At 43.5% G+C, this 20,206-nt stretch overlaps 1 protein-coding gene across 2 annotated transcripts in view; it reads right to left on the bottom strand.

Moving 5' to 3' along the window:
- Positions 1–20,206, bottom strand: part of tacr3a (tachykinin receptor 3a) — a 49,209-nt gene that overhangs the window by 8,757 nt on the left and 20,246 nt on the right. The window lies entirely within an intron of this gene.

Here is a 20,206-nt window from a genome sequence, read left to right as displayed (position 1 = left end):
CTCCCTGACCTTGCACAGAGTCTGTGCAAGAAGGCTCACTGGGGGAAACGCATACTTGCGCAGGCCCCGGGGCCAGCTGTGAGCCAGGGCGTCCGTGCCGAGGGTCCCCTCGGACAGGGAGTAAAACCACTGGCAATGGGTCGTGTCCGGAGAGGCAAACAGGTCTACCTGTGCAATTCCGAAAACACTCCAGATCAGCTGAACCGCCTGGGGATGGAGTCGCCATTCTCCTGGCAGGGGAGGAAACCGTGAAAGCTCGTCTGCCACACGGTTGAGCTCCCCTGGAACATGAGTGGCGCGAAGCGACCTCAGATGCTTCTGACTCCATAGGAGGAGGTGGGAGGCGAGTCGCGACATGCGGTGGGAGCGTAGACCACCTTGTCGGTTGATGTACGCAACGGTCGCAGTGCTGTCCGTACGGACCAGTACGTGCTTGTCTTTGAGGAGCCCCTTGAGGCGGCACAAAGCCAAGCGTACTGCTTGCAACTCTTAGGCAGTTGATATGCCAATGCAGCTGGGGCCCCGTCCACAGACCCGAGACTGCATGCCCTTTGTACGTGGCCCCCCACCCCATGGCAGAGGCATCTGTGAAAACCACAGCTTGCCTGGAAACCTGGACCAGGGGCACTCCGGCCCGTAGAAACGCAGGATCCGACCCGTTACTTTGACCCGGAACGTGCCGCTCTGCCACGCCCACCTCGGGACTCGATCGTGAAGCCAGTGCTGAAGCGGTCTCATACGTAACAGGCCGAGCGGCGTTACTGCGGCTGCGGCTGCCATATGGCCCAGGAGCCTCTGAAATTGTTTCAGTGGAACCGCTGTCCTGCCTCGAAAAGACCTGAGGCAGGTGAGCACTGACTGGACGCACTCCTCCGTGAGGCGCGCGGTCTGGGCGACCGAGTCCAACTCCATACCGAGATAAGAGATCCTCTGCACGGGGCAGAGTTTGCTCTTGTCCCAGTTGACCTGAAGCCCCAAACGGCTGACCAGTCGTCGAGATAGTTGAGAATGCGAACGCCTTGTTCTCTCATGGGAACAATGGCCGCCTCCGCGACTTTCGTGAAGACGCGGGGCGACAGGGCCAGCCCGAAGGGTAGGACTTTGTACTGATACGCTCGACCCTCGAAAGCAAACCGTAGAAATGGTCTGAGTCGAGGAAGAATCGAGACGTGAAAGTACGCGTCCTTCAGGTCGATCGCTGCAAACCAATCCTGGGGACGGATGCATTCGAAAATGCGCTTCTGCGTGAGCATTTTGAACGGGAGTTTGTGCAGGGCCCGATTCAAAACTCGCAGGTCCAGGATTGGTCGTAACCCACCGCCTTTCTTGGGTACAATGAAGTAGGGGCTGTAAAACCCGGACCTCATCTGGGCAGGAGGGACCGGCTCGATCGCGTCCTTCGCCAGCAGGACATCGATCTCTTTCCGCAGGACAGGGGCATCCACTGACCGCACACGGGTGAAGTGGATGCCCCTGAACCTGGGAGGCCGGCGTGCAAACTGAATTGCATAGCCGAACCGAATGGTGCGGATGAGCCATCGAGACGGATCCGGAAGCGGTAGCCAGGCTTCCAGGTACCGAGCCAATAAGCCCACCCGAACCACCGCACACGGGTGGGCACACCCGCGGAGGGGCAGCGAGGTGGAAGGCCGGGACCCCGGCTCCAGTGGCAATGTAGCCACTGGAAGCGGGGTCTGGGCGGTCCACCGTGGGGCAGACGGCAGAGAGAGCTCGTAGGCTTTCTGCTGCGGGCTGCCAGGTGGCGAAGGGAGGGGGAGAGACGAAGAACGAGGCCCTGACTCCTCGTGTCCTGGTCTCTGCGCCTCCGGGCCCAGCTGCAGACCGGAGCGAGGCTGCGTCACTGCTATCTGCAAGCTGGGGAGAGGGGAACGGGAGTGGTGCAGCTTGGGGGCGGCACGCACTGCCATTGTGACCCTCTCGGACGGAGGAAACTGGTCTTATTATACTGCCAGTCTCGACCATGAGGGGAAACGAGGAACGAGGCCCGGGGGCATCGAGTCCTGGATTCCCCTCACCCAGCGAGAGACGAGAGTGACAAGGCCGCAGCCCTCACTGCCATCTGAGCGCTGGGGCCCGTGAACGACTCAGAGGAAGTGGACTGCTCAAACTTTGGGTACCGCTGATTACAGGATAACCAGCGGCGGAACAGAAACGAAATTCTCCACCCGGCCCTCCCCCGGGGGAAGGAGTGGTGATGAGACGCACTCCCAAAGAGCAGATCGTCACATACTCTGTTTCAGTTTCATTTATTTGTCATTCAAACATGTTAGACATGAAGGAACGAAATTCGTTTCCCAGGACCAGCAGCGTAATACAGAAAAAATGGCAATTTAAAATTCTAAGATAGACCTATATAAAACGTATAAAATACATCTCTATAAACATTAAAATAGCCTTAAGTTTATAAAAAAAAAACAAAAAAACCATAGACCATAATTAACCCATAATATCACAAAGTGCCTTGTGCAGTAGCAGCAATGAGCGAGCAGAGGGCAGAAGGGCCCCGAAGAGCCCTAAACTAAGGAGTTCATAAGCCTCACTGCCTCTGGAAAGAAGCTGCACAATAGCCTTGTAGATCTTGCTTTAAGGCTGCGCAGCCTTCTGCCAGGGGGAGTGTGGTAAACAGTTTATTCGCTGGGTGAGTGGAGTCCTTCATAATGTCCAATGCCCTGCTTCTGCACCTGCGGACATAGATGTCGTCTAGGGAAGGAAGGCTGTCATTTGTTGTTATTTTCCTAGCAGACTTAACTACTCGCTGCAGCGCCTTTTTGTCAGCTGCAGAGCAGTTTCCATACCAGACAGTGATGGAGAATGTCAGTGTGCTGTCCACCACACTCCGATAAAAACAGGTCAGGATAGCAGGGTTGAGGCCGGCCTGCTTCAGCCTCCTTAAAAAGTACAAGCGTTGGTGGGCCTTCTTAATAATGCTGGCTATGTTGGTGGACCATGTGAGGTCGTCGGAGATGTGCAGGCCCAGATATTTAAAGTTGGTCACCATTTCTACAGTTACTCCATCAATGTAGAGGGGAGGAGGTAGGGTATGAACTCTCCTCCTAAAGTCCACAACCATCTCCTTAGTCTTCCCCACGTTGATGCAGAGGTTGTTTTCTCTGCACCAGACCACGAGTTCCTCCACCTCCTGCCTATATGCTGACTCATCATTGTTAGATATCAGTCCAATCACAGCTGTGTCATCTGCAAACTTCACTATGTGATTGCTCAGACGTGTTACAGAGCAATCATATGTGAGAAGCGTATAGAGCAAAGGGCTCAGGACACATCCTTGTGGAGAGCCCGTGTTGAGTATGAGGGTGGAAGATGAAGTGTCGTGGATCTTAACCGACTGTGGCCTGTTTGTCAAGAAGTCCAGGACCCAATTGCAAAGAGATGGTCTTAGTCCCAGCAGCAGCAGTTTGTTAATTAATGTCTGCGGAATGATGGTGTTAAAGGCAGATGTAAAGTCTAGGAAAAGCAGCCTGACATAGGAATCCCTGCTCTCTAGATGGGTGAGAGCAGAGTGGACGACAGTTGACACTGCGTCAGACACGGACCGGTTCCTTCTATAGGCATACTGATGGGGTTCAGTCCAGTTCAATCTGGGTCGCTCCTCTCAGGGTTGTTTCCCTTCCCTTTGCTGGGGGAAAACAAACTCCGAGCGGGCTGGTTTTGAGGTGCTTCTGGACCACCAGTGTGGACATCGTCTAACCGAGGGCCAGCGCTGTGACTAATCACGGTCAGTCACTAAGCACAGCTCAACCCCAAGTTAGAACTACGCACGTGCAGTGGTAGTGAGAGAGGAAAAACTTCTGCAGATTTAGGCATGTTTGGCTTGCCATATTGGCACCAAAATGCTTCCATACTGCCAAAATTCTTCACACACATCCAGGCACTTTAGAACAGCCCAGGAAAGTGTGGCTGTTAAGTCTGAATCTTCAGCATGAGAACACACCATTATAGTAGGAACTCAGCATCATTTTCAGAGTATAACAGCCCTCTCTCCGATGTAGCGATCGACATCTGTCCTCCCTGGGGCCCCGAATGAAATGCCTGGTCCCTCATGAGAAGGACCAGTAACCCATCCGAAAGCCTCGACGGCACACGGCACGCTGAACGGCTCCAGCCTCTACGAGAAAGGGGAGACGAACAACGTGCCGACGTGGTCATGCACTCCTGAGAGAACATGAACCACCCACGAACGCAGTCTCAACACACTGATTAGGCATGTGAAACCGTGATCGTGGCCGTCAACCAGGCATGCAAGATAGTGAACGTGGCCATCGCTTCGATGACACACGGCACGCTGGGCGCTCAAGCCTTCAGGCAGGCGAACAACGTGCCGACGTGGTCATGCTCTCATAAGAAAGCATAAACCACCCACGAACACAGTCTCAGCATGTTTGCGATGCGCTAGAGGAGTGAGTGGTTCATGCTCACTGAAACCCTCAGATCACCAATGTTATTCGCCAAAGCAGCCCTCCTCTGGTGCACCAGAAGAGAAACTGGATCGGGAAATAAGCAAAGGGACTCACCTCATAGAGGCACGCGAGTCTTGATCTTGACCGCGCATCTTGAGCGCCGAATGACGCGCGCTGGGTTGCCGTGACAACCCGCGCTGTCAGCCGGCGCTCGACGGCACACGGCACGCTGAGCGGCTCAAGCCTTTACGAGAAAGGGGAGACGGACAACGTGCCGACGTGGTCATGCACTCCTGAGAGAACATGAACCACCCACGAACGTAGTCTCACACACTGATTAGGCATGTGAAACAATGAACGTGGCCGTCAAATAAGGACGGGAAACGATCGCATCCAGAAACACACAAGTGAAACATCATCCTGAAAAGGACGCGATCTTCACTCGTGTTGCTCTTTCAGGAAGAAAGTACTCTCTCTATCGTGCTGAAGCACACAGGGACCCAACGCGGCAACACAGCGGGGAAACTGCAAGCCCGCTGTGCGCACTCAACCGTTTACCAGCTGTGAAAACAGCTTTTGAATTAACAGCATATAGACGCAGCCGGCAGACAGGAACCGCGCGGTCGCTGAAACGCCATCTCACCAACACAGAGAGATCCCCTCCCGAAACAGCAGACTCGTAGTCGTAAGAAAAATACATTTCTTAAAGCTCACTCACTCAGAGAGGACACAATCGGACGGCTCCGAAGCTAAAAGCATTGCGCAATGTTTACTTCCGCCTTTTATACCCGCGTTGGTAGGCGGGTCGCGGAATGCAAATCTTGCATTGCCAATTTTCATTGGCTCGTTTTAATTCACTCGAAGGCAATTGGTCTCCCTAGCGTGATCCCAATTCGTCAGGGAACTCCCCGACGACACGTCGGAGTTCCCAGGACGAAAGGGAACTACTTTTTTTCTAGACTTTAATTCTTTTTCACAGAAATTATGATTAGGGGCAGATTGGCGATTAAAACTTATTTTTACATGGTTCCTTGCACAATACTACATTATGACCTCAAACGCTTTTACCAAGCTAATACATATTGACGTTTGCATCACATAAGCAGCTTCATTTGTATGGCTTTTCTGATCTTTTAAAATTCCTCGGTAACAATACAATACAGTACATACCATTTAAGTAGTGTATAAAAACACCAATAAGAATCAAAGGGTCAAGTTAACCCAAAACCAGACTATTTAATACAGCATTGTGGGTAAAGTCGATTAGCGGCAGCTGTTAATTGACCCACCAGCTAATTGAGCTTGAAAATACATGTAGTCCTTCTAGAGCTATATATGAATTATTCAAAAACCTTTGTGGGGTGGCACAATCTGGAGAGACAGATCTGGATCAGCGTATCATGATGGACGAGCAACCCAGGGTTTTTGCTCTCTGTCAGCATGAGGAAGTAGAAATGCAAATTACTAGGCAAGACTTTGTTTAGAAGGTCAAACCGGATGCAATGCCAAAGGGTTACCGCCTCTTTCTGTCCTTAACCATATTATTTAAAAATATCTTTCACTGCATTTTGCTCAGTTATTTCATGATTTTGTTCAAATAAAAAACTATTTAAATCATAATAATTTCATTAATTTATTAACCATTTCAGTCGTATACGTCTCTTGGTAATTCTGTGGGCTTGCTATACTCGAGAGACTGATCATACATTTTTTTGCTGATGATTTTTCCGGGGTAGGTTGCCAGGTCTTTCCCCAATTCACCAATTGCCCCAAGTCTCCAATTCACCTATACTGCATGTTTTTGGAATGCGGGGGAATCCGGAGCACCTGGAGGAAACTCACGCAGACACAGTGAGAACAAACTCCACACAGAAAGGCCTCCTGGCTAAGCAAGGACTCGAACCGAGACCTCCTTGCTGTGAGGAGAAAGTGCTACCCGCTGAATCACTGTGCTGCCCTTAATAATAATAATTAGTTACAATTAATTATAAATTATGACTTAATTCTGTAAATATTCTCTTAAAACAAACCTTAATATCCTACACAATTTTTAGGTGACTTAATCTGGTTTTAAGGATTGTTAAATATCTAGTTCAGTCATAAAACTCTATATGGCGCAGGGTGATAGGTGCTTTACATGCAATCGGCGAGCAATCGACAAGCTAGTCCTGATGTTCTGCAACCCTCCTCCATATCCAGCTCCACCTGCTTAGATGTACTACAGGATTTAAGCATGTCTATTCATGCAGCAGCAGCATATATTATGTCTGTGAATCTGTTTGCAGTAGCATTTCTTTACTTGTGCTACGGTTGAAGTATGCATAACTGATCTATAGGGCCAGATTTACTAACAGAAACAAAAAAAATACTGTCAGGATTTACTAAAGACATGCAGTGAATAGCGCTGAAAAGGCGTGGACAGTTATTTTTTTGGCTTACCTTATTGCATATGCATTTGTAGGAGTTTCTCTTTCAGATGCAAAACCGTAACACTTTATGCTGCGTTCCAGGCAGGTTTTTGAGCACGTGAATCACGACTTCAAACCACGACTTTGTAGCATTCCAGGCCAGTCACGCCAAACTACCTGAGCGCAAGGAATTGTGGTAGCTACTAGCTAGATGTAAACAAACCAGCATGGCCGACCTTACGGGGCTTATGCGCATTTGTAATAATTTCTGTCGCCAAAGGTGCTTACTCCTTGTTTATCTGAGGGAAACGGAGGAGGAAAACGGCGCATAAGGCAAGATAAGCTGTTATACCTTTTATTTTACTTTATTTGTATATTTGGAAATGTATTTGGTATTAATTTATCCTTGCACTCAATGGACTGAAAACTAGTTAACGTTATATTGTCCTAAAGTGTATTCTCACTGTGTACCGCCTGCAGAAACACTGCATCCGTAGGGGCTGCAATTGTTGTTTATTTGTATGTTTTCGCCGTCTATGTGACGTCAGAGCTCGTAACTGGGAGCACATCGATCTAGTACAAGTTCACGGGTGGGAAGTCACGGGTTTGACTGCCGTTCCAGTGCACTTTCACGGGTATAAGGTTGGAAAAACACGGGTTACAGGTTGCCTGGAATGCGGCATTAGTTTAGGATCCAATTCTCCCTATTAACTAGTTGCTTAGTAGCATGCATATTACTTGGATATTGACTGTTTATTAGTAGCCTACTTATAAAGCACATATTAATGTCTTATTATGCAGGACCATATTCTACATTGCTAATCCTACCCAATTCCTAAACGAAACAACTACCTTACTAACAATTAATAAGTCATAATTTGGTTGTGTTGGTAATTAACTAAGGTTTGCACTAGTCAGTTTACTGGTATTTGCGCCATTATTCAACACCCCAAAAAGCATGTCTTTACCCATTTTGCACCTGTGTTGTTAATAGATCACCTGCACCTGATTATGAGCGGCTTTGATTGTTTGCAACCCTAAGCTAATTTGCATTGCTCTTGGTAGATTGCGTTGGTCTTTATGGAAATGACCCATCTGCGTCTGTGTTCTTTAATTTGCGCATCAACAGTAGATCACGCACAGAACTTTCAGAACTCTCACGCTAATTTGCCCTGTTTAGTAAATCTGGCTCTTATGCTGCGTTCCAGGCAGGTTTTTTGAGCACGTAAATCACGACTTCAAACCACGACTCATGACTTTGTAGCATTCCAGGCCAGTCACGCCAAACTACTTGAGCGCAATATACATACTTATTTTTTCAGACACATAACATTGTGATACATAATCGTGTGTGTATATACATACTTATTGTTTCAGACACATAACATTGTAATACATAATCTTGTGTGTATTATTATCATTATTATTATATTATTATTAATTTGACTGCAACGTTATATTGTCCTATTCATACGCCCGTCGGTGTATGAATGAGTGTGTGAATGGGTGAATGTGAGGCAAATGTAAAGCGCTTTGGTGGCCATTGGGTCTGTGAAAGCGCTATATAAATGCAGTCCATTTACCATTTACCATTTAAAGTGTATTCTCACTGTGTACCGCCTGCAGAAACACTGCATCCGTAGGGGCTGCCATTGTTGTTTTGTATGGTTTTGCGGGCTATGTGACGTCAGAACTCGTAACTGGGAGTACATCGATCTAGTACGAGTTCACGGGTGGGAAGTCACGGGTTTGACTGCCGTTCCAGTGCACTTTCACGGGTATAAGGTTGGAAAAACACGGGTTACAGGTTGCCTGGAACGCGGCATTAGTCTGCCAAGACCAATAACATGTTAAAACTATACTAATAGTTTTCATGATTTAAATATTTTTAATAAATACGAAAGAGTAAGCCACACACTATATTCCACATCAGTGGTCAACATGAAAATTAAAACCAATAATAATCATCATTACTTGCTGAGTAACTGAGCTGACAATTTTGACAACAGAGTTTATTTACCTTACACTATCAGTAAGGCAAATAAACTCACTCTTCAGCAGACACACTCACTCTCATCCTAATCCATATTGATTCAGCAAACGGTTGCTTGACAGAGGAATTGTGGTATTTTCAAACAGAACCATGTGAACTGAAACCACGTCACCTTTTACAATGTCATTATCAGTAACATCACTTCTTCCAATATATAGAATCAGGGTTTAAAAAGAGATATATCCATTATGTATTGATCAAATTTAAATCACTGCTGTCAAAATATATCAATGCCCATGACATCAAGATATGTGCCAAAAAATGTGATAAACGTATCTAGCTCAGACAAAGTGCATTATAAACAACTGATTTAACTTCATAAATTAGCACCATAGATTGTATTGCTCTGCAACTTGTATTTAAAGGATTAATTCAGCCAAAAATAAAAATAGTCATCATTTACTCACACTTCTGTGAGTGAACTTTTGTTTTGCATGCAAGGAATTTACATTGCCACTACGACATTGATTTACATTGCCGTGCTCCAAAAGGACAAAAAAAACAAAAAAATCCATTTATGGTGCATTTCAGTCCTTTTTGGAGCTTGACACCATCTAATCACCAGCAGTTCAAATACCGCCCAACGTTTGGCTTATTTTTCACCGGAGTATACAAACAAAATCCAGTCAAAATAAAATAAATACTAGCTGCAACCTAAAAGCATCTAGGTGGAGTCGTATATCCAGAAACGAGAAAAAAAGAACACAAACCACTTTCAGTACCTTCACACATACAGTAGACTTGCAAAACTGATCCGAGTAGAATGAGATGACAGATGACAGAAAGGCTGTGACACTGGCCATAATGGTGCATTGATATATTCATTCCAGCAAACAGAGCTGGAGTCATTTTGAATACTTATTTAGAGAAAATGAAGCCTTCCCGAAAACAGCTCCTGTGGAGAAAATGGATTGCAGACTGTCAGGGGCTGATTGTACAGAATATTCGTGCATCTGACTTGACTGTCTCACTTTGCACTATTTGCCAGTGATGTGCTGTTTGCTGTAACCGGCCTGGACTGTGAAATATCTCATATTTTAATTAATGTAACAACAGTGATAAACCGTTATTTTAATTAATTTAGTTACTAATGTGTATATCTCTGATGAATGTAAAAAAAAAAAAAAACGTTTTATTGACAGCAACAGCATAAAGGCTTAGCAAATTGACTAATCAGAATGGATTTTCAAATGATTCAACGTCAAATTAAATTAAATAAGTAGTTTACGGAAAAAGGCTGAAAGGCAGAAGAAATTTGATTTACCTCCTCATATATAAATAACCAGGTATTATTAAAGGTAACCTTTCCAACCAATTATTATTTAGTATCAGGTAAATAAATAAATAAAAAAGAAAGAAAGAAAGAATAAAAACGTTTAAATTGTAATTATTTAATTAATCAAATTTATATTTTAATTACTGAGTTATCTTAGATGTGCTAGGTCTCCTTATGTGCAAATGGTTAAAATGGCTTTTGTACTTGCCGATATCCAGTGAAAGAGCCACAAAGCTAATATGGAAGGAAATGGATACTGTGGCTCAGGCACTTGGCTCTCTGCTTTGGATGAGATAAGCAAAACTTCACAAGTGTGGTTTGGTGATTGCAGTTAACACACTACGGCAGCAGTCATTGTCTTCCAGCAGAGCTGGATTGATGCTTTGTGCTCTAAAATTTTGATTATAATTATCCGCAGCATGCTCAAGGAATGTAAAATAGGTTTTCAAATGAATGCTTTCACATGCACTTTTACAAATTCACTTGATTCACAGTGTCAGATGGTAAACAAAAATGAGCACAAATAAATACAGTACAAGTTATACTTGCTCTCTCTTGAAATGTTTTTCCATGTCCAATTTCTTACAGAGCTTATAAGAATATTTACTCTATGTAGCTACATTTTCTCTTACACCTTCCCGTGCATGCCAATTAACTAAATAAATAAATGCCAATATATATAGGCCTATATATATATATATATAATATATATAGTTTTGTGTATTTAGCCTGTAATGTTACAATGGGCCCTATTTTAACGATCTGAAACGCAAGTGTCAAAGCGCAAAGCGCAAGTAACTTTGTGGGCGGATCCCGGCGCTGTTGCTATTTTCCCGGCGGGATAAATGCCTCTTGCGCCTGGCGCAAATCTAAAAGGGGTTGGTCTGAAGTAGCTTCATTATTCATAGGTGTGGTTTGGGCGTAACGTGAAATATACCAATCGGAGCGTCATCTCACATTCCCTTTAAGAGGAGGCGCGCTTGTTCTAAAGCGGATTCCTATTATAACGGCGGATTTGCCAGGCGCGCGCCAGGCGCGGTTCACAGCCGAGGAGAGCAACGTTCTCGTCAGGGCCGTAAAACACAGAGAAGTGACATTGGGGATGGAGAAACCCACCCAAATTAACTTCTGTTAAACAGGCGTATGATAATTTGAGTAAATGTGTAAGCTACATGTATGCTTTTATAATAAATTGTCTATCTATCTATCTATCTATCTATCTATCTATCTATCTATCTATCTATCTATCTATCTATCTATCTATCTATCTATCTATCTATCTATCTATCTATCTATCTATCGTACGTAATAATGTATGATTTGCAAAAATGAAAACTGCTGCTTAGATGAGAGAATAACGTGTATGCGCGTTGTGCACACGCTACATTGATTATGGCCAAGCATGCGCCCTTAAAATAGCATAATGAACAACGCGCAACGCGCCACTGACTTTAAACTAGGTTTTTTCTGGTCAGTCGCGCAATTGTTTTATAGAACAGCAAAATAGCATGAGGGAAAGTTTGCGCCGGAACACGCCTCCTCTTTGCGCTGAACCGCCCCGGGGAGCGCAAGTGTATTTCTTCGTTAACCGACGTGTGTCTGTGGAGGGAAAAGTCCGCTTTGCGCAGGTGCAAAATAGGAATGATACATGCGTCAGTGTACAAAGTCATTTGCGCCGGGTGCAAGATAGGGCCCAATATGTTATTGACCTGTATGTCTTTAAGCTGAAATGTGGGGCTAAAAAATTTAAACCTCCATTACTTTGTTTCAAAACAAACATTACTGTTGTCGCAGGGCTGTGTAGTTCAGATCCGAAGAATGATGCATGATGCAGAATAAATAATAGAATCCTTTTAATAAACACCAAGAATTACCAAAACACACTAGACATAAACATAGATGACAACAAACAATAAACTGAGGGAACTAAGGGATAAATACACAGAGGATGGTAATAGGGAACAGGTACAAACAATGGAATGATAACAAATGAGAACCCAGGCAAAGACAGAGACAATGAAACTAAACAGAACAAGATAATGAAACTAAGACATGAACATGAAAGATATCTGGTCATTTGTTTTTTAGACAAGTACCCTTTCCAACCCAGACATTGTTGAAAACGTTTGCTGGTTTTATACAACTAAAACCTGCCAGGTTTAAGTTTAAAAAAAAAAAGCTCTAATATTAGTAAAATGCATTTCTGATGGTACCATATCAATAGCTGAATGTTTCATTCTATTTTTTCCCAAGGATCATCGATTTAAAAAAAAAAACTACATGCATTAACTTTCAGATCATAACCCATCCCTGAAACACACAAACACACACAAACATCTTCCAAAGAACTAGAGAAAAGCGTGCCTTGAGAACAGAGTGAGGGAAGCTATTGTGACATGATCAGAGTCTGGAGGTAAACTAATCATCCGAGCCTTCTAATCCATAATCATCAGAGCATAACTCACAGGATCACTTTCCCCAGGCTTAGATTAGTGTTATTAACAGATTCTTCCAATCCAAAGTAAGCACTGCCTGCGTAATCCTGAAGGCAGATATACTCCTGCAGTGAGGCATTCGAACCATGAAGCCTAAATCCTACAAGCGAAGTCAAGTGCAGCTGCCTAAAAAGCTTTCAGCTAATATAACAATGTTTGAAGTTGTAATGACAAAGTTTAAGTTTCGTAACAATGAGTCCTGCTCTGGATTAAGAAAGGTGATGTAGGGTAAGGAATGTTGGAATTAATTTTGCATTACATGACATAAAATAAAAAGAATGCAGTCTGCATAAGCACTAAATGTGCATGACAGATAAAGTACTGTTTAAGTCCAACTTTGCAGCTAAGCCAACTTATAATAAATTCCCAATAATGCAATTATTTTTGAGCTATTGTTCTAATTGTAATCCTATTCTGGAAAAAATTTCCTAGTCTGTTAAATTTTCAATCAAGCAAGCAACTTCCACTTTTATTAGATTCTGTAGATTTTACCAAAGCCCATGTTGTCAGCGAAGGTTATGGACAGACAGATGAATAAGATCAGGATAAGTTCAAATGCAAAGTTTAATAAACATCCAACAGGTAGATACAGACAAGCGCTAACTTAAATGAGACCGGTCAAACACTGAGTGATGGTGAGGAACTAATATAAACATGGTGATTGAACTAGATGACGAACAGCTGTGATGATTACTGTCCATAGAAACTGATGATTGGCAGGAAAATCAAACAAAGGAACACATGTGATGAATGAAAACAAACTAAAAATCCATGAAAAAGAAACTAACAAACACAACTGACATATGGTGACAGAACACCCCCTCCTGGAAGGTGAGACCTCGCGGCGTAGAGAGGAGGAGGCTTAGGAGGCGGACGAAGGGATGGAGAAGGGATGGTCACAGGAGATGGCGAAGGGATGGTGATAGTTGGCGGCGGAGGGATGGTGACAATAGGACGACGGGAGCCCGGCAGAGATGATAGAAGGGGACCCTGCTGTAGACCCAGAGCACAGCAGGGATGACAGTCCACGTGGAGTTGCTGTGGCTGGCGACATTCTCCTTATGGCCGAAAGAGGCGGAACCGATGGATTCCAGGGCACAAACGGAGAGACGATGGGCAAGAGTGACACCACTGGCACTGGCGACCTAGCTGGAGTCGCGGCAACGAGGATTTGTGGCGGAGCCAGAGTTCCCGAGAACTGAGGCGGAGCCGGTGTGACAGAGGACAGAGGAGGATCCAGAGCAAAGGAGGAAACCGCTGTAGCTATAGGGGTGGAGATGCTGAGTGCAGTGGAAGGCTCGCAAGTCTGGGGTGGAAGTAGAGTGACGACTGACCAAGGGGGAGCCAATGGGGCGAGGGAACCCGGTGGAGCCGCAAGGTCGAGGGTCTCTGGTGGAGCCGGAGGTGGGAGGGGCCAAGGCGGAGCCGACAGGTTGACGGGCTGAGGTGGAGAGAAAGGATCAGAGGCCGGAGGCGGAGCTATAGGGGGGCTGGTGGTTGCACGACCTGCGGCTTCGCGTCACAGCAAGGCGTTCCCGGGATAGACGAAGGGCTGACCAGCATCCAGCAGAGGCAGGGCTGGAGGACTGACTGAGCTGTGCAGTGAAGGTGACAGAGATAAGCTTGACGAGATCAATGACGGTAATTCTAATTCCCAACAGGGCAACGAAACACTCTCAGTGCTGTCTTGAAACATTGATGATTCAGAACAGACAGATAATTCTATAAAGGTTTCAGTGCTGTCTTGAAACAACAATGATGAAGGAAGTACCGGGTGGAATAGGGTGGGAGGCAGTACCTCAATGCCCAAATCTATTAGCCTCTGTGTCCAAATCCACCAGTATTCCCTCAGTTGCGCGGCTCACACCCCTGGTCAGACATGCTCTGGGGCACCGGCTCCGGGGCGATGGTCGGCACTGTCCTTTCCTTTTTTAGGGTTCTGGCTCATGCATCGCGGTGGGCGGTTGCTCTCCATCTCCGCGGTCGAGGGTGGTGGTGTCCTGGATTGGGGCCACCAGACACCTGATAATAGCCTCCCTTCACTAAAGACCAGAGGTGTCTGGGAGGTCTATGGGATGGTGGTAGTTAGCCCAGATCCAGAACAACGTGCAACTGATGATGCGAAAAGTAAGTTAATGCTAAGCTAATACCGAATTTTAGGATTAATTACTGTGAAGGAAAATCATATGTAGGTCACGACTGTCAGTTGTTTGCTGTAAAAGGCAAACAACTGACTTTGCTCTAAATCTGCTGTAAAAGGGCGAGCTGTTTAAGCCCACTGTAATGCTTGAATGCGGACATGCCCACATTCGTATCACCGTCTCAACAGGGTAGGTTTTATGTAAAAACAAAACAAAACGAAACAAAAAAAGAACGCAAATTAATCCCCATCCATCTTCCCCACTGCAGTAGCGATTTCAAATGATATAAAACTAGTATAGCAAAGCTTACGTTCTTAAAATGCGTTCATTTTGCCCTGTTGTCTGTTTTTATATTGTTTGTCAACACACAATTTAGTTTTTCCTCATTTTTAAATACTATGTTATATTTTGTTGTATTTTTTCTCTTGTTTGCACACATGGGGCCCTATCTTGCACCCGGCGCAAATGACTTTGTACTAGGGATGCACCGATCCACATTTTTTCACTTCCGATCCGATCCCGATACCTGAATTTGGATATCGGCCAATACCGATACTTTTCCGATACCAGAGCTGTGTTTGCTTTAATATTATTATTATCATTATTGTTGATTTTATATGATGCTGAAATAAACTCCTCTCTACAGGCAAGTATGATATGTACGTATGTATGCATGTATGTCAATATATATATATATATATATATTAAACAATAGATAAACAAAAGATAGACAATTAAACAAAGATACACATTATACAGGCCTACACAGTGCTTTAATTTCAGGAAGGTCTACTAACATTATTCAGGTATGGTCTAAAAATAATTATAATAAAGTAATCAAAAGTAAAATAGCACTGCAAAGTTTATCATAGATAGATTTATGCTTATTAAAGCTAAAGTTATTCATTCAAGAGCTGTGAGTGATTTTCTCTTTGCCTTTTCGTTGTTTGATTCTCAGTAATGGAGCAATCGTCAGCATGTTTATTAGACTGCTTCCCCTTTAAGAACGAGTGCACCATATTTTCTCCCAACTATTTCCATAACTACGTCCATTTTAGACAAACTGTTTAAGTGAATCTCCAAGCCGGTCATTTTGACATTTTTGTGTAGGCTACATTTGATCGTTTAGACGTGCATATGAAGCCCAAAGTATAATGTGCTTGTCTCGTTGCGGTCTGTTTCGGAGCGCGCGACGCGGGAACAGCTTCTCTTGCGCAGATTTTTGTGCTTTTAATAGCTTTTTTTATTATTAAAAGCGTCCCGCAATTTAGCAACAGTAGAGACTGCATTTTACAACAATCACCGATCATGCTGATGGGCTGTCGTGTTGTGCGCGCTGTGGCACCGCGTGAGAGATCTCTCTCTTTTTCTTCTGGACTGCGAATAGCAAACATGCATCACAGACAAATGGTTTAATTAATACGGCTTTGCAAACATTGCATTTTGCTGTCTTGCTCTGCTGTGGTGTTTCCAGTGTGAAGTATTTCCACCATAGGATTTTTTCCACACAGCGAACATGTTGGCAGCTCAATGCTATCCTGCTAGCTGGCTGCAAACTGCGGAATGGATTTCCTGAGGGGGGGTCTCTGTGTCTCATTGAGCCGCACCTCCGTTCAGGATATCCATTCCACAGTTTGCAGCCAGCTAGCAGACTAGCCGGCGGGCCGCGGGAATCACTTTTGGAGTCGTTTCAGCAGACTACGTTAAAGCGCAGACATGGCTCATGGATATCGGATATCTCCGCAGGTTGGATCGGGAAAATCCGATACGTGAATTACGCTGGTATCGGTCCCGATACCGATACTGGATCGGATCGGCCCCATCCCTACTTTGTACACTGACGCATGTATCATTCCTATTTTGCACCCGCGCAAAGCGTCGGTAAACTAGGAAATTAACTTGCGCTCCCTGGGCGGGTCGGCGCAAAAAGGAGGCGTGTTTCGGCGCAAACATTCCCTAGTGCTATTTTGCAGTTCCAGAAAACAATTCCGCCACTGACCAGAAAAAAACCTAAAAACCTTAAAATGCTATTTTAAGCGCGCATGCTTGGCCATAATGTAGCGGGTGCACAACGAGCATTTGATTCTCTCATCAACACAGATGCAGCAGTTTTTATTTTTGCAAATCATACATTATAACAAGGAAAAATATTAACACATGAGGGAAATCATTGTGGTGTCCATGAAGATGTAAAAAAATGTAGGCCTAAATCTAGCTTACACATTTACCCAAATTTTTCAGGCTAATTGTAGTAATGACGGATCAGACCTGTTTGCCCAATAGTGGCAAGACACATAAGGACATCTGACAAATTAGTTTGTCCGTCAAGAACCAGAAAAAAAAAAAACTCCCATCCCCATACAACGTCACTTCTCTGTCTTTCACTGCCCTGACAAGAACGTCGGTCTCCTCGGCTGTGAACCGCTCCTGGCGCGCGCCTGGTAAATCCGCCGTTATAATAGCAATCCGCCATGCAACATGCGCACCTGCTCTTAAAGGGTATGTTGGATGACGCTCTGATTGGTTTATTTCACGTTACACCTAAACCACACCTATGAATAATGAAGCTATTTCAGACCAACCCCTTTTAAACTTGCTTTGGGCGCAAGAGTCATTTATCCCGCCGGTAAAATAGCAACAGCGCCCAAGACCCGCCCACAAAGTTACTTGCGCTTCGCGCTTGATACTTGCGTTTCAGATCGTTAAAATAGGGCCCATGAAGTATCAGTAACCTAAATTGATATTTTTAGATATTTCATGTTTTGATAGAGTATGACAAGTTTTGGTAATAAAATAAAAAAAATTCTTACTTGCAGATATTACATATTACTGTATGTATGAAGATACATACATATTACTGTATGTATCTTCACCCACTAGTGCTGGCTACTTGGCAATTCATAATTTATGATGTCAGACCCAGCAACCCCATACATATAATTAAATATTTAATTATTAAATATTGGTCAGTACTTTTTACGGTAACACTTTATTTTTCAGTGCCCTTGTTACACGTCACATGTAGTTATTAAACTCAGCTATAATTCTACATAACTACATGCAACTAACTCTAAACCAGACATAACACTAACCCAACAGTATGTAAATGTAATTAATTAATATTACTCAGTACTTAAATGTATAGTTACACTCTAACAAGGACACCTAATAAAGTGTAACCCTTTTTACTTTTAATACTTAAGCACATTAAAAATCAAGTACTTTTTTACTTTTACTGGAGTAAAATTGAAAAGGAGTATTTAATAGTTTTACTGGAGTCATATTTTATGAGGGAATCTGTTCTTTTACTCAAGCCCTTAATTTGTGTACTTCGTCCACCTCTGTGTGTGTGTGCAATACACATCAATTCTACTTAATAATGAGCAATATGAGCTATATTATCTTAAGTGCATGATTGGAAACATTACCGGGAAGGCTTGCCACAATTAGATTTCAAAGAACGGGTCACACTACTTCAAACTGAAAATATACCACATAAAGCAGATGTTCTTTTATTATCTTCACTCCATTTTGTGCGTCATTCATTCATGTTTACAACTATAAAGTCTCTATTGGGTTGCTTTTTCCTGGTTTGTTAATGGCTACACAAAGACCGCGAATAGATAAGTGTTTGTCACCAACCAGCTTCTCCAAGAGTTTCATCTGAACTGACAATGAAAATAAAAATGTCACTAGGCTTAATTGAGGGTCTTCTAAAGGCCGAAAAAGATGTACATGCTTCAGGGTTCCCATAATCACCTTTACACATCATATAAATTGGGGGCATATGGAACCCGCAAGATCTAACTAGCTCCAAGTACACATATTCAGCATGCCAGCCACTAATGGAGAGAAGAGACATGATGAGGGGGCAGCCGTAGGGAGCGAGCAAGATGCAGCGTTGATCGAAAAAAAAAAAAAAGCCAGCACAATCCCAGCAGCCATTAATGAAACGTATAACCAGCAGACTGAGCTCTGAATGCTATTGATTGGAATGTAGAATTATATAAAATGCCTATTGAACCAGCGAACGACTGTATTCCAAAGACTGAGTGATACTAGTCAAAGACCTTACAATGGGTTGCAAGACCAGATTCTGCCCAAATGCTTGTTCTATGTTGAGCTGCAATGTTTTGCACACTTTCATTTAATTTAATGCATCTTAAATAGCTTATCAATTGGGTAAGTCACATCATTCTCACTTAAGGGACCATAATATTGCTTTAATGAACTGAGTTTTTCTTTTACTGGCTACACTTAGTGGTTTCCACAGGATTCTCGTTCATGGTACACAGAGGAGCGCATCGAAATATTTTTACACAAGAATCACAACCCCGAGACACAATGGATCACACACTCTAAAGTTGATTGTTGATTCTCATGTAAATCTCTCTGATTGTCATTACGACAGCTAAGTTACCAACCGAAGCTGATCAGAGCTGCTTCCCACATCAGTCGACGGGAAGCCTACTGTAGCCAACTAGAATTAAAACTTCAGAAACAATATATTTGTTTTTCACTGATTTCAGTACACACTGTGAAAGAACAGGAAATTGGACACAGAGCTAGGCTTTTGAGTTTAAAGCCCCAGATATTTTTTGTAGTCCAAAACCATTTTTTATTCCTAACGAGAAGCTTTTGATTACTTTTTTCTTGATCAGTTTAACATTATCTAAGTCAAAAGAGTGCTATAGATCAACCATGGTAATTTGTTAAGTGCTTTTCTGTGCAAATCCCCCAAGCTTTCATTTGAAGTCTAAAATGTTAACTTGAAAAACAACTAAATCATTTTACATAAATAGAAAAAGACAAAAGACAAATATTCTTCCTTGAAAATTATTCTCCAGTGAGAAAAATCAAATAAAACCTTTCCTGGTCCTGAAAGTAACTTGGGCTGTACGAACAAATGCAGAATGTGTTCGTTATGTTATCACTTTGATTAATGAGCACCACAGACAAAAGAGGCACACTGGTTTAATGTAGAAAAGCATACATATCTGTCCATTGATTCGTCTATGAGGCTTCAGTTTTCTTCTGTTTTTTTTAATGTCACTTCTAAGAACACACTGTTATTTATACCTGTATGACTTTTTCTTCTGAGGAACATAAAAGAAGATATTTCTGAGAAATGTTTTTTCTCCAATTTAACTCAATGGTAACCAAAAGGGTTTGGTTACCTACATTCTTTTTCTTTCTTTTTTGCATTCCGCAGAAGAAAGAAATACATACAGTACAGGCCGGATTGACAGGCTAGATTTGTGGGCTGCCAGTTGCTGCTATAATGTCCATAGCAGAATCAAATGCTGACATTTAATTCACTTGACAGACATGAAGCCAATTTCTCTTTTACCATGGCCAGCAGTATTTGTGTGTAAAAAACACACACAAAAAACACAC

This window comes from Rhinichthys klamathensis, unplaced genomic scaffold (genome assembly GCF_029890125.1).
Source record: "Rhinichthys klamathensis goyatoka isolate OS25496 unplaced genomic scaffold, OSU_Roscu_1.1 h1tg000469l_1, whole genome shotgun sequence".
In the NCBI taxonomy this organism is placed as follows: Eukaryota; Metazoa; Chordata; class Actinopteri; order Cypriniformes; family Leuciscidae; genus Rhinichthys; species Rhinichthys klamathensis.
Note: the sequence above shows the minus strand (reverse complement) of the source record. Positions and strands in the feature narration are given on the sequence as shown.